Genomic DNA, 9,429 nt, shown 5'->3' with positions numbered 1-9,429 from the left:
CAATCAATCAATCAATCTCTCTCTCTCTCTTTGTGTTTCATTCATGAATCTCTATGCATTGACATAGAAAGATCTGAGGCCAATTGTTAGCTGAAAAGAGCCTGTCATAAAGCAACAGGCATAGTAAGATCCCACTGAGGTTAAACACACACCAGAAAACAAAACTGTGTACATCTACCTAAGTGCATGTAAGTTCATAGGAAAATAAAAGGTCTGGAATGATATGTACACTGTTAACAATGTTCATTCCTGGAGTGGGGTAGGGAGAGAATTAAAATCGTGCTAAAAGAGATCCTTCCCTTCAGACTGTGTATATCTGATTGTCTGACCATGAATACTTTATTTGGACTAAACAAATTGGTTTTTATTTGAACTGGTTTTCAACATTTAGAAATTATAATATTTCACAGGAAAACCTACAGTTCTGGACTTTATTTTTTAAGACTTGCAAGGATTTGGCTGGGCACGGCGGCTCACAACTATAATCCTAGCACTCTGGGAAGCTGAGGCAAGAGGATCACTTGAAGTCAGGAGTTCAAGACCAGCCTGAGCAAAAGCGAGACCCTGTCTCTACTGAAATAGAATTAGCGAGCAACTAAAAATAGAAAAAAAAAATTAGACAGGCATAGTGCCATGTGCCTATAGTCCCAGCTACTTGGGAGGCTGAGGCAAGAGGATTGCTTGAACCAGAGGTTTAAGGTTGCTATGAGCTAGACTGATGTCACGGCACTCTAGCCTGGGCAACAGAGCTAGACTGTCTCAAAAAAAAAAAAAAAAAATTGCAAAAATTGTTGTACTAACAAATTAGTACAACCTCTATGGAAAACAGTATGGAGATTTATCAAAGAACTAAAAGTAGATCTACCTTCAACCCAGCAATCCCACTACTGGAGGTCTACCCAAAGGCAAAGATATCATTATATCAAAAAGACTTGCACTCATATGTTTATCACAACACAATTGACAATTGCAAAGATATGGAATCAACCTAAGTGCCCATCCACTGGTGAGGGGATAAAGAAAATATGGGGTGCATGTGCAACACACACACACACACACACACACACACACCACGGAATACTACGCAGTCCTGAAAAATAGTGAAATAATGTCTTTTGCAGCAACTTGGCTGGAACTGCGGGGCACTAGTCTAAGTGAGGTAACCCAGGAACAAAAAAACCAAATACCGAATGTTCTCACTTATAAGTGGGAGCGAAGCGATGGGTATGCATGGTCACACAGAGTGGAATAATAGACACTGGAGACTCAGAAAGGGGAGGAAGAAGGTGTTTGCCATGAAAAATGACTTGTCGGGTATGATGTACACTATTCAGGTGATGGGTAAATTAAAAGCCTACACTTTTCCATTGTGCATCCATCCATATAACAAAAATCCACTTAAATAAAAAAATGGGAGGAAAAAAGAATTGCAAAGTCTGGCAACACTAGCCTCCTCCCCTGTGGCAACACTGGGCTGGACCCCTGGACAAAGCACAGGCACTCCAGGTCTCTGCTGGTGGCCAACATGGGCTGCCTAGCCTACCGACCTCCTGCCACTTGTTAAAAGAACCCTGATTCTGTTCATCTGTTGGGCAGACAGATGCTTTGGGCGTCCCTCCCCAGCCCTGGGTGCAGGTGTGAATCTTGATTAGCGTAAGTCCATCATTAGGGACTTGCTCGGGCTTAGGCATGTGACACGATCCTGGCCAATGGGACTGGGGGAGAGGAAGGCCACTAGAGCTTCTCGGAACAATTTCTCTCACTGATTGAAAAAAGAAAAAGAAAACTCAACAGGGGAGGACACAGCCACCAATTCATTCACTGGAACAACAGGATGAAAATATGGAAAAATAAACTTGCATTCTCGGTGAGCAAACGGAACTGCTGAATCAGCCACCCTGGAATCACCTCCTTCTAGACTTCTTGGGATGCAACATAATTTTTTCCTAATATTTGAACCCTTTCTGGCAGGGATTTTTTTAATTTATAGGCCAAAGCATCCTTGCTAATATAGACTTAGTCTCAACTATACCTGGGTCCTGTAGGCATGTGACCCACCAGTCCCCAAATGTGCCACCAACACCCCCATCTCCACGTCCTTGTTCTGCCCTGAGTGCCTCCCTCCATATTCCCATCCTTACATCCCTATCTGGCAAATTCCTCGTCACCCCTGAGAGTCCAGGTTAAGTATCACTTTTTCTCCTAGAGCTTCTTCAATCCCCTGGCTCAGGTCATGTTAATTGTTCCCTCATCCACGCTCCCATAAAATGCCCCCAAAATCTCCATTTCAGCACTTTCCTGAATTGCATTTGCGAGTCTATTTGCATGGCTGCGTGCTCCCCAAGACAAGAACCATGTCTGAATCTTCTCTGAATTCCAAGCAAAGGTTTGCTGAATCGAATCAACGTCTTGGTCATTGTCTACCACCTGCAGCCTCCTCTTCTATAAGAGAAGACCATCATATCATTTTGGCCTCTGAGTAGGATTCAGCCTAAAGACAGACAGGAGGATTCAATGACCCTCTGAGCTTCCTTCTAGCTCTGTGACAATTTTAAGATTCCCAGATCAGGATGCTGGCATCAGTGCTAAGAAGCAGAAGAACTGAGAACCATGAGTAGCTTTTGTTTGATAAGGATCCAGGGAGCTACATTCACTCATTAAGTAAATTTAAATAAATTTGAATAAAATCCACTCACCCAAAAAAAGATGCACTGTGCATTTATGGCTCTGTGGCTGGCATTGTGCTAGGCACTGGGGGCAATAATGAGAAACAAGACACCAGCCAAGACTTCCTGAAACTCGACCGATAGCAGGAACAAGAGACAAACAAAAATGTCATGTGACAAATGTCATAAAAGCTAGAGAGACCCTGGCAGCAAAGAGAAGACGCCAAGCTCAAGCCTGAGAAGACAGGCAATTCCTCTAAGAGAGGTTGCTTACCCAAGATAATACCTAAAGATTGAGTAAAAAGAGATTGGACAGTATTCCAGGTAAAGGGACAAACATGTACAAAAGCTCAGAGGTGAGAAAATACATACAAGCTTTAAAAAGTTCAGCTTAGCTAGAACATAGAGCAAAAGGGTGTATCGAGGCCGGTAGGCAGAAGCCATAGAGAAAGCATATGGTGGAGCCATAATAAAGCATTTGGTATTTATCCTGAAGCCAATGGGGAGCCATTGAAGGTTGTACACAGGAGGTGGCAACGATTTTCCTACTAGCACTCTCTGATTTGGTATAGAGATGTGCATGGACTAGACCAGAGGCAGGAATGCTGGTTAGATGAAAGACGATGGTGGCTTAATCTGGGGAAGTATTTGGAAGGAGAAAGAGTAGAAGCACACCCCTCAGAATCTAGAACACTGCACAGCTGCAAGTCACCTCCCCAAGTGGGCAAACGGATCACGCACACACAAACACACACGCAAGATTCTAACATGCTGTCGCCTCAGAGACCCCTGTAGAGATGGAACAGCTAAAGGACAGGGCTGAGCCGGAAAGGAACAACCCGTCCCTGCCATCACCTGGAGCTGAGCAGTGGCCCTCTGCACCATCCCAGCCCTGCCAGCCTGGCTCCTGAGTGCCCCAGACCCTGCCCACCTGTGGCTTCCTGAAAGCCTGGCCTGTTACTGTGCCCATCCGGCTGGACACCCTCTCCTGCCTCCTGCACAGCGCCCTGCTGGGGGCTTACACCCTCTAGCAGTCCCTGCCCCCCTGCCCCTGCTGTCCCCAGGCATGCCACACCCAGCCAGGCACAGCCAGGAGGCCTCCCAGGGGACGCGGGGGGGTGGAAGGTCCGACATAGGCCAGGCTGGGGCCAGAGACAGCAGCAATAAGGGCCTGGGAGAGCTGAGCAGGCAGAGAGCGACTGGGCAGGGGGCCCTGGGGCTGGCCCCGAGACCCCACCCAGAATGCCGCCAACACTGCCTGCCCAGGATGGGAAGAAAGAAGCCCAAGGTGGGGAATCACCCCTGGACACTCCACCTGCTGCCGAGGACTGGGAGACAGAGTACTAGGGTGCTGGAGGGTCCGGTCCAGCACCCGGGACTCAGGTCCCCCAGGGGATTTTCCTAGAGCCCAGAGTGACATTAGCCCTGTCTGAGGTACCCCAAGAAACATTCTGCTCCCATTCTCCCCCGCCCCCACAAACCATGGCCTCAGAAGTCAGTCCTTCAACTCACTTGATGAGCCTCGACCTAAGTCACCTGACTCACCTATCCCCAAGCCTGGTCCTCACCCAAAGCCACTGCCACCTGCCTGTCCAGCCCGGCCCCTCCCACTCTCAACACCAAATCCCAAGCTGAATCCCCAGCCCAAACCCACGCTCTTTCTCCTCATCCCTACGTGCCTCAGCCCAACCCAGTCCTCGGCTTTAACTTCTCCTAAACTCCAGCCCCAAACAGCCCCATCCTCAACCCCTTTCTATCCCAGCCCCCCGCTGTGGCATCCCATGCCAACACCCCACAAACTGGCCAACGTGTTCGGACGCCTGTAGCACCTCACCCCATTTCCTGCTCTTCAGGCAGGAAGCCCCAGTTGAACAATAAACAGGTGGCTGTCCCTAAAAAAAAAAAAAAGATTCTAACATGCTAATGCTAATGTCATTCAAGGAAAGTCTACAGAATCTTACCACATGGGGGCAAAGACAAGATTAGTTGATCAAACAACTTTAAGAGACATTGGGTTACCCAAAGGGAAGCAGATGTCTTTATTGCAGGACATTTCTGAACTTTTAAGACGCTACTGTGAATTTACAGCAAAGAAAATACAACAGGTGATGGTTTTCAAATTTAGTTGAATACAGACTACTTCTCCCTCTGTCTTTCCCACCACGGGAGACAGCGCCTCGATTCTTCTCTTTTCCTCACCCAACACGGTGAATCCTGCAGGCTCCACTTTGAAAACAGAAGCCAAATTCAGCCACCTCTAACCATCCCCATTGCTCCCTCCTGGTTCAAACCGCCACCCTCTCTCACCTGGATTGCTTCGACACCTCCCAACCCTGCTCCAGGCTTCCACCCCTGCCTCCTGCCACCTGTTCTTCCAACAGCAGCCAGAGCTGCAAAAATGTGAATTGGATCGTGTCACTTCCCTGCTTAAAACCACCCCAAAGGGTTCCTGTCTCATTCAGAGTAACATTCAAATGCCTTATCACGGTGACAGGGCATGGTGACATCTGGCCCTTGCCTATCTCTCTGACCCTCTCCCCACTTTATACTCTAGGAGCCACCTTATGCCCCACTGTTCCTTGAACCCACCAAGTTCATTCCCATCTCAGGGCTCTACCCTTGCCAGTCTCTCTGCCTAGAACACTCCTCCTCCAGCTTCTTCTCATCATTCACGTTGCCATGGATAAAGGAGTTCTGCCTCATTTTTAACATGTCCCTATCATCTACAGTAGTGCCAAGCACCTGGCAGAAGCTCAAAAAAATATTGAATGAATGAACTCATATTTGAATGGCATGGCACTAAACCACTCACTCTTTGGGGGGAAAATTTGGCCAGATAAATATGACAAAATTCCCTTCCTCTTGCCACCTCCCTGATGAGAAGGGGTGGGGGGAAAGCTCTCCAAATAAATAAAAAAACAGCCACCATCCTTCTTTTCTGTGAGCTGAAATTGATTATTTCTTCACATCACCTTCAGTTCATTTTACAGAAGCACAGTTCAACTTCTGCAGGTTAATTCGAAAGCTCCAATATTGGCTGCCAAGTGATGGATGTTACATAAAAGCCATTGTCTGTCTTGTGTCTCTGGCACAGAGCTCAATAAATATTTGAGGAAGGGGAGGAAGAACTGACCCACCAAGTCAAAAAGTCTTGCTCTTTCTTGCTTGGGAAGTCCGCTCCTTAACCCAATTGCTCCATGCTCCATGTCGTCCCTTAGTTTTGTCCAGGCGCCATCTAGGAGCCCAGCGCTATGCCAAGCCCAGAGGGACATGGGAGAAGATAAAGATGGGATCCTCCAGAAACATCCAAGCTGGATCCTGTATAACCAGAGGCTTGAACCAAAGTTCAATTTCCAACACAGTCTAATCCTAATCCAACACAGTCTAATCCTCTCCCCAGTAGGTTATCTCCCACTAGTTGGGGGACCTTGGGCAGATCGTGTACTTTTTGTGCCTCCATTTGTTCATCTATGGAAGGAGTATGTTAATCCCTGCCTCAAAGAGTCATTGTAAGAATTAAACACATGCACAAGCACACACACACACACAAATGTGCTTAGCACAGACTCTAGCATGTCATGAGTATCAAAATGATCAGCTATTAACATTAATAATAATGCATGGCTTTCGCCTAACTCTCCAAGCCTCAGTTTCCACGCCTTTAACATGGGTTTGTTATGAGGATGAAACAAGTAGTTGTCAGTCTTTGCTGCATCTTAGAATCACCTGGGCCGGTTGTGAAGCTCTTAATGCTAAGTATGCCCACCCCACCCCCCAGACCAATCCCATCATAATCTCTGCGCACAGGGCCCAGGCATCAGTACTTTTTAGCTCTGTAGGTGATTCCAGAGTGCAGCAAACTTGAGAACGTGTGGACTGAATGAAATTACATTTGTAATCTCATGATAGGTGCTAACAAATGTCCTTCCTATCTCTAAAATGGCTCTGAGGGAATGAGTCCCTCGTATGAGCTGAGATCTTTGCCACTTTCATGATTATATAAACAAATGACAACACTTTTGGAAATCAAGTCTTACGCAGCGGCACAGACCAAGACAAGTTATGCAAATATATGCAAAGTGTATGCAAACCAGTAGTTGATTATGCTAATCTTCTCGTGGCCCGTCTAATGATTTCCTAGGCCCAGATGAGGCCCCAGAAAGACTTTAGTTGAAATTCTTGCCTTAAAAGAGGGCTACATGGAAAGAAAGTTACTGTCTCGACAACGGGTGGTCCCAAGCAAGGTAGCTCACCTGAGTACAAGGAAAATGCAGCCGCCCAGCAAAGAGGAAAGAGGGCTTGTTTTTGCTCTATTCAAAAAATAGATAATCTTTATCTAGGGCTTAATGATCTCAAAACTAAGTGCTACTTCTTCCTCTTTCAAGAAATGCATCTGAAAGGCCCAGTGCTGAGGTGCAGAAAATTATTAATACCAACAACACAAAGCATTTTTACCTTGCTTTTCCTCTGTGGCTTTGGAGGCGCTTCATAAGTATTAGTCAGTTAAACCACCCAACAGGCTTGGAAGGAGTACATTATCATCCCCAACCTTCAGGTGGAAGAGATCACCCTTAATGGAAGACAATGCTGATCCATTATCCCAGGACAGCTGAATCCACACCTCGCTGGGAAGGCAGGACTGTTTGGTTCTCTGTGTTCCTTTATTCATTCATTCAGGAGACATTGCTTGAGGGCCTACTATGGGCTCTGGAATTGGTGAGGAAATCCTAGACGCTAAGGGCAGGAATTGCATTTTAGTCATAGCTGCATGCTTAGGGCCCAGAACAGTGCCTGGCACATAGTAAGTGCTCACTGCACGTTCGTCTAAACATGCAGTGAACAAAGACGAGTGAGCCCTGAGCCCTGATGACCAAACGTAGCCTGTGAGAGGGGCAGGAGGGGCCTCTGCCTCAGGCCTGGCTCTCCCTCTGTTAATTAGAACAGTAAGGGCCAGCTGCTTTGTGTTAGGCCCTGTGCTTTAGCCCCATTCATTTAGTCCTAAGAACAACCCTAAGGTCAAAGGCTTGTTATTCCTATTGGAGAAAGAAGGAAACTGAGACTTAAGCGCCATTGATGGGGATAGCAGTGAGCAGGGATTTCAGAACATGGCCTCCGGAGTTAGCCATCCCAGTGGGAATTCCAGCTCTGCCCCTCACTGGCTCACGGTAGGCGGGAAGCAGGTTCACTGAAGGCTGCTTACCACTTTCCTGAGTGTAGTGAGACAAAACACAGAAGTTACATGCAGCGGACTGATTACCTACAAGAGACGACAGACGTGCAGGATCCATGAGGAGTCAGTGCCCCCAGGTTCAGGAAAGCTGCCCAGGGCAGATGGAGCCTTGTCTGTACAAGCCCCATTTGCACCACAGCTGGAGGACCCCTGAAAGCAGCTTGCCCTGAGTTTTACACCTTGGGGGCCACAGAACTCACTGGGCTAAAGCACTGAAGAATATACTGTTTTGAGGAGGGACTGAAACAGAGCCCAGGCTGTCCCAGCCATTCTCGGGATGTTGCATTGCTAACACAGTCTACAGTTAGTCTTGAGAACTACAAGAGAGAAAGGGGAAAGAAACGGGTCTGTTCAAGGCCACCTGGAGAATTGTCTTGCAACATAGAGCAAGTTTCTTAACCTCCCTGAAGCCTCCACATCCTCATTTGTAAAATGACCCACCCTAAGAGCATTATCTGAGAATTAAATGAGATTTCGTAGGGCTGACACGTAGCATAGAACCTGGCACACACCAATGCGGGAGAGATAGTGTTGTCATGACAATATGTACTTACCCAAGGCCATGCCGGGTGGTGAAACCAACATCCCAACCCAGGGCTGCCAAACACAGTGACCCTCCTGCCACAACTCACAACTCAGCTGCTTCTCTTCTTGCTCAATGATCCCAGGACTGTCCGTAATACCCCATCTTCAATGAGCAGCTCCTCCCAGACACCCCCACCTTGTCTTGTAGCCATCCCTCTTTTGCAATTCTCATTCTATTTTGGTACCTCTCACCATGATGGACCAAACGTCAGCACCATTTTCCCCTGAGCACACATGGCATCCACAGTTTGCCAAGCAGTCAGCCCCCCTACCCAATTCAGAGTACCGAATGAAACACTGATCTGGGTTCAAAACCTAACCCCTCCACTTAAGTCAGGGGAGAATTACAGCATCTCTTTCTCAGGGTTGTTACAAGAAGTAAACGCAACAAATCGCAGGCAGGACTCAGCAGGGCAGTAGGCACTTGAGGAATATGAATTTGTCATGATGGTTCTCAACCAGTAGCTCTAAACCAGGGGCAGATTTGCCCCTAGGTAGAGCTGCCAGATTTAGCAAAACAACAACAACAGGATGCCCACCATAAACAATAGTTTTTACTATATTAACAAGTATGTCCCATGCAATATTTAAAAACTTTTCATTGCTTATATGAAATTCATATTTAAGTAGCGGTCCTGTTTATCTTGAGACTCCACCCCAGGAAACATCTGGCAATATCTGGAGACATTTTTAATTGTTACAACTGACATGGGGGGAGGTGCAACAGGTCTCTAATGGGTGGAGGTCAGGGATGATACTAACCAACCATCCTTCAGGGCACAAGAGAGCCCCTCGTGACAAAGAATTATTCAACTCAGAATGATAATTGTGCTGAGGTTGAAAAACCCTGCAATAAACAATAACTCATAATATGTATTGAGGACAAGAGTCGAATGGGCAGGGTTTTATACCCCTACAGTGGGTGGAATCTTGTCCCCCAAAAAGATA

General features: G+C 47.0%; 1 pseudogene; it reads left to right on the top strand.

Annotated features, from left to right (window-relative positions):
- Positions 1–3,463: 3,463 nt before the first annotated feature.
- On the top strand, positions 3,464–4,013 carry LOC105866878 (piRNA-mediated silencing protein C19orf84-like; annotated as a pseudogene).
- Positions 4,014–9,429: the final 5,416 nt, after the last annotated feature.

This window comes from Microcebus murinus, chromosome 22, assembly GCF_040939455.1.
Source record: "Microcebus murinus isolate Inina chromosome 22, M.murinus_Inina_mat1.0, whole genome shotgun sequence".
Lineage (NCBI taxonomy): Eukaryota > Metazoa > Chordata > Mammalia > Primates > Cheirogaleidae > Microcebus > Microcebus murinus.
This window is presented reverse-complemented; position numbering and strand designations above follow the sequence as displayed.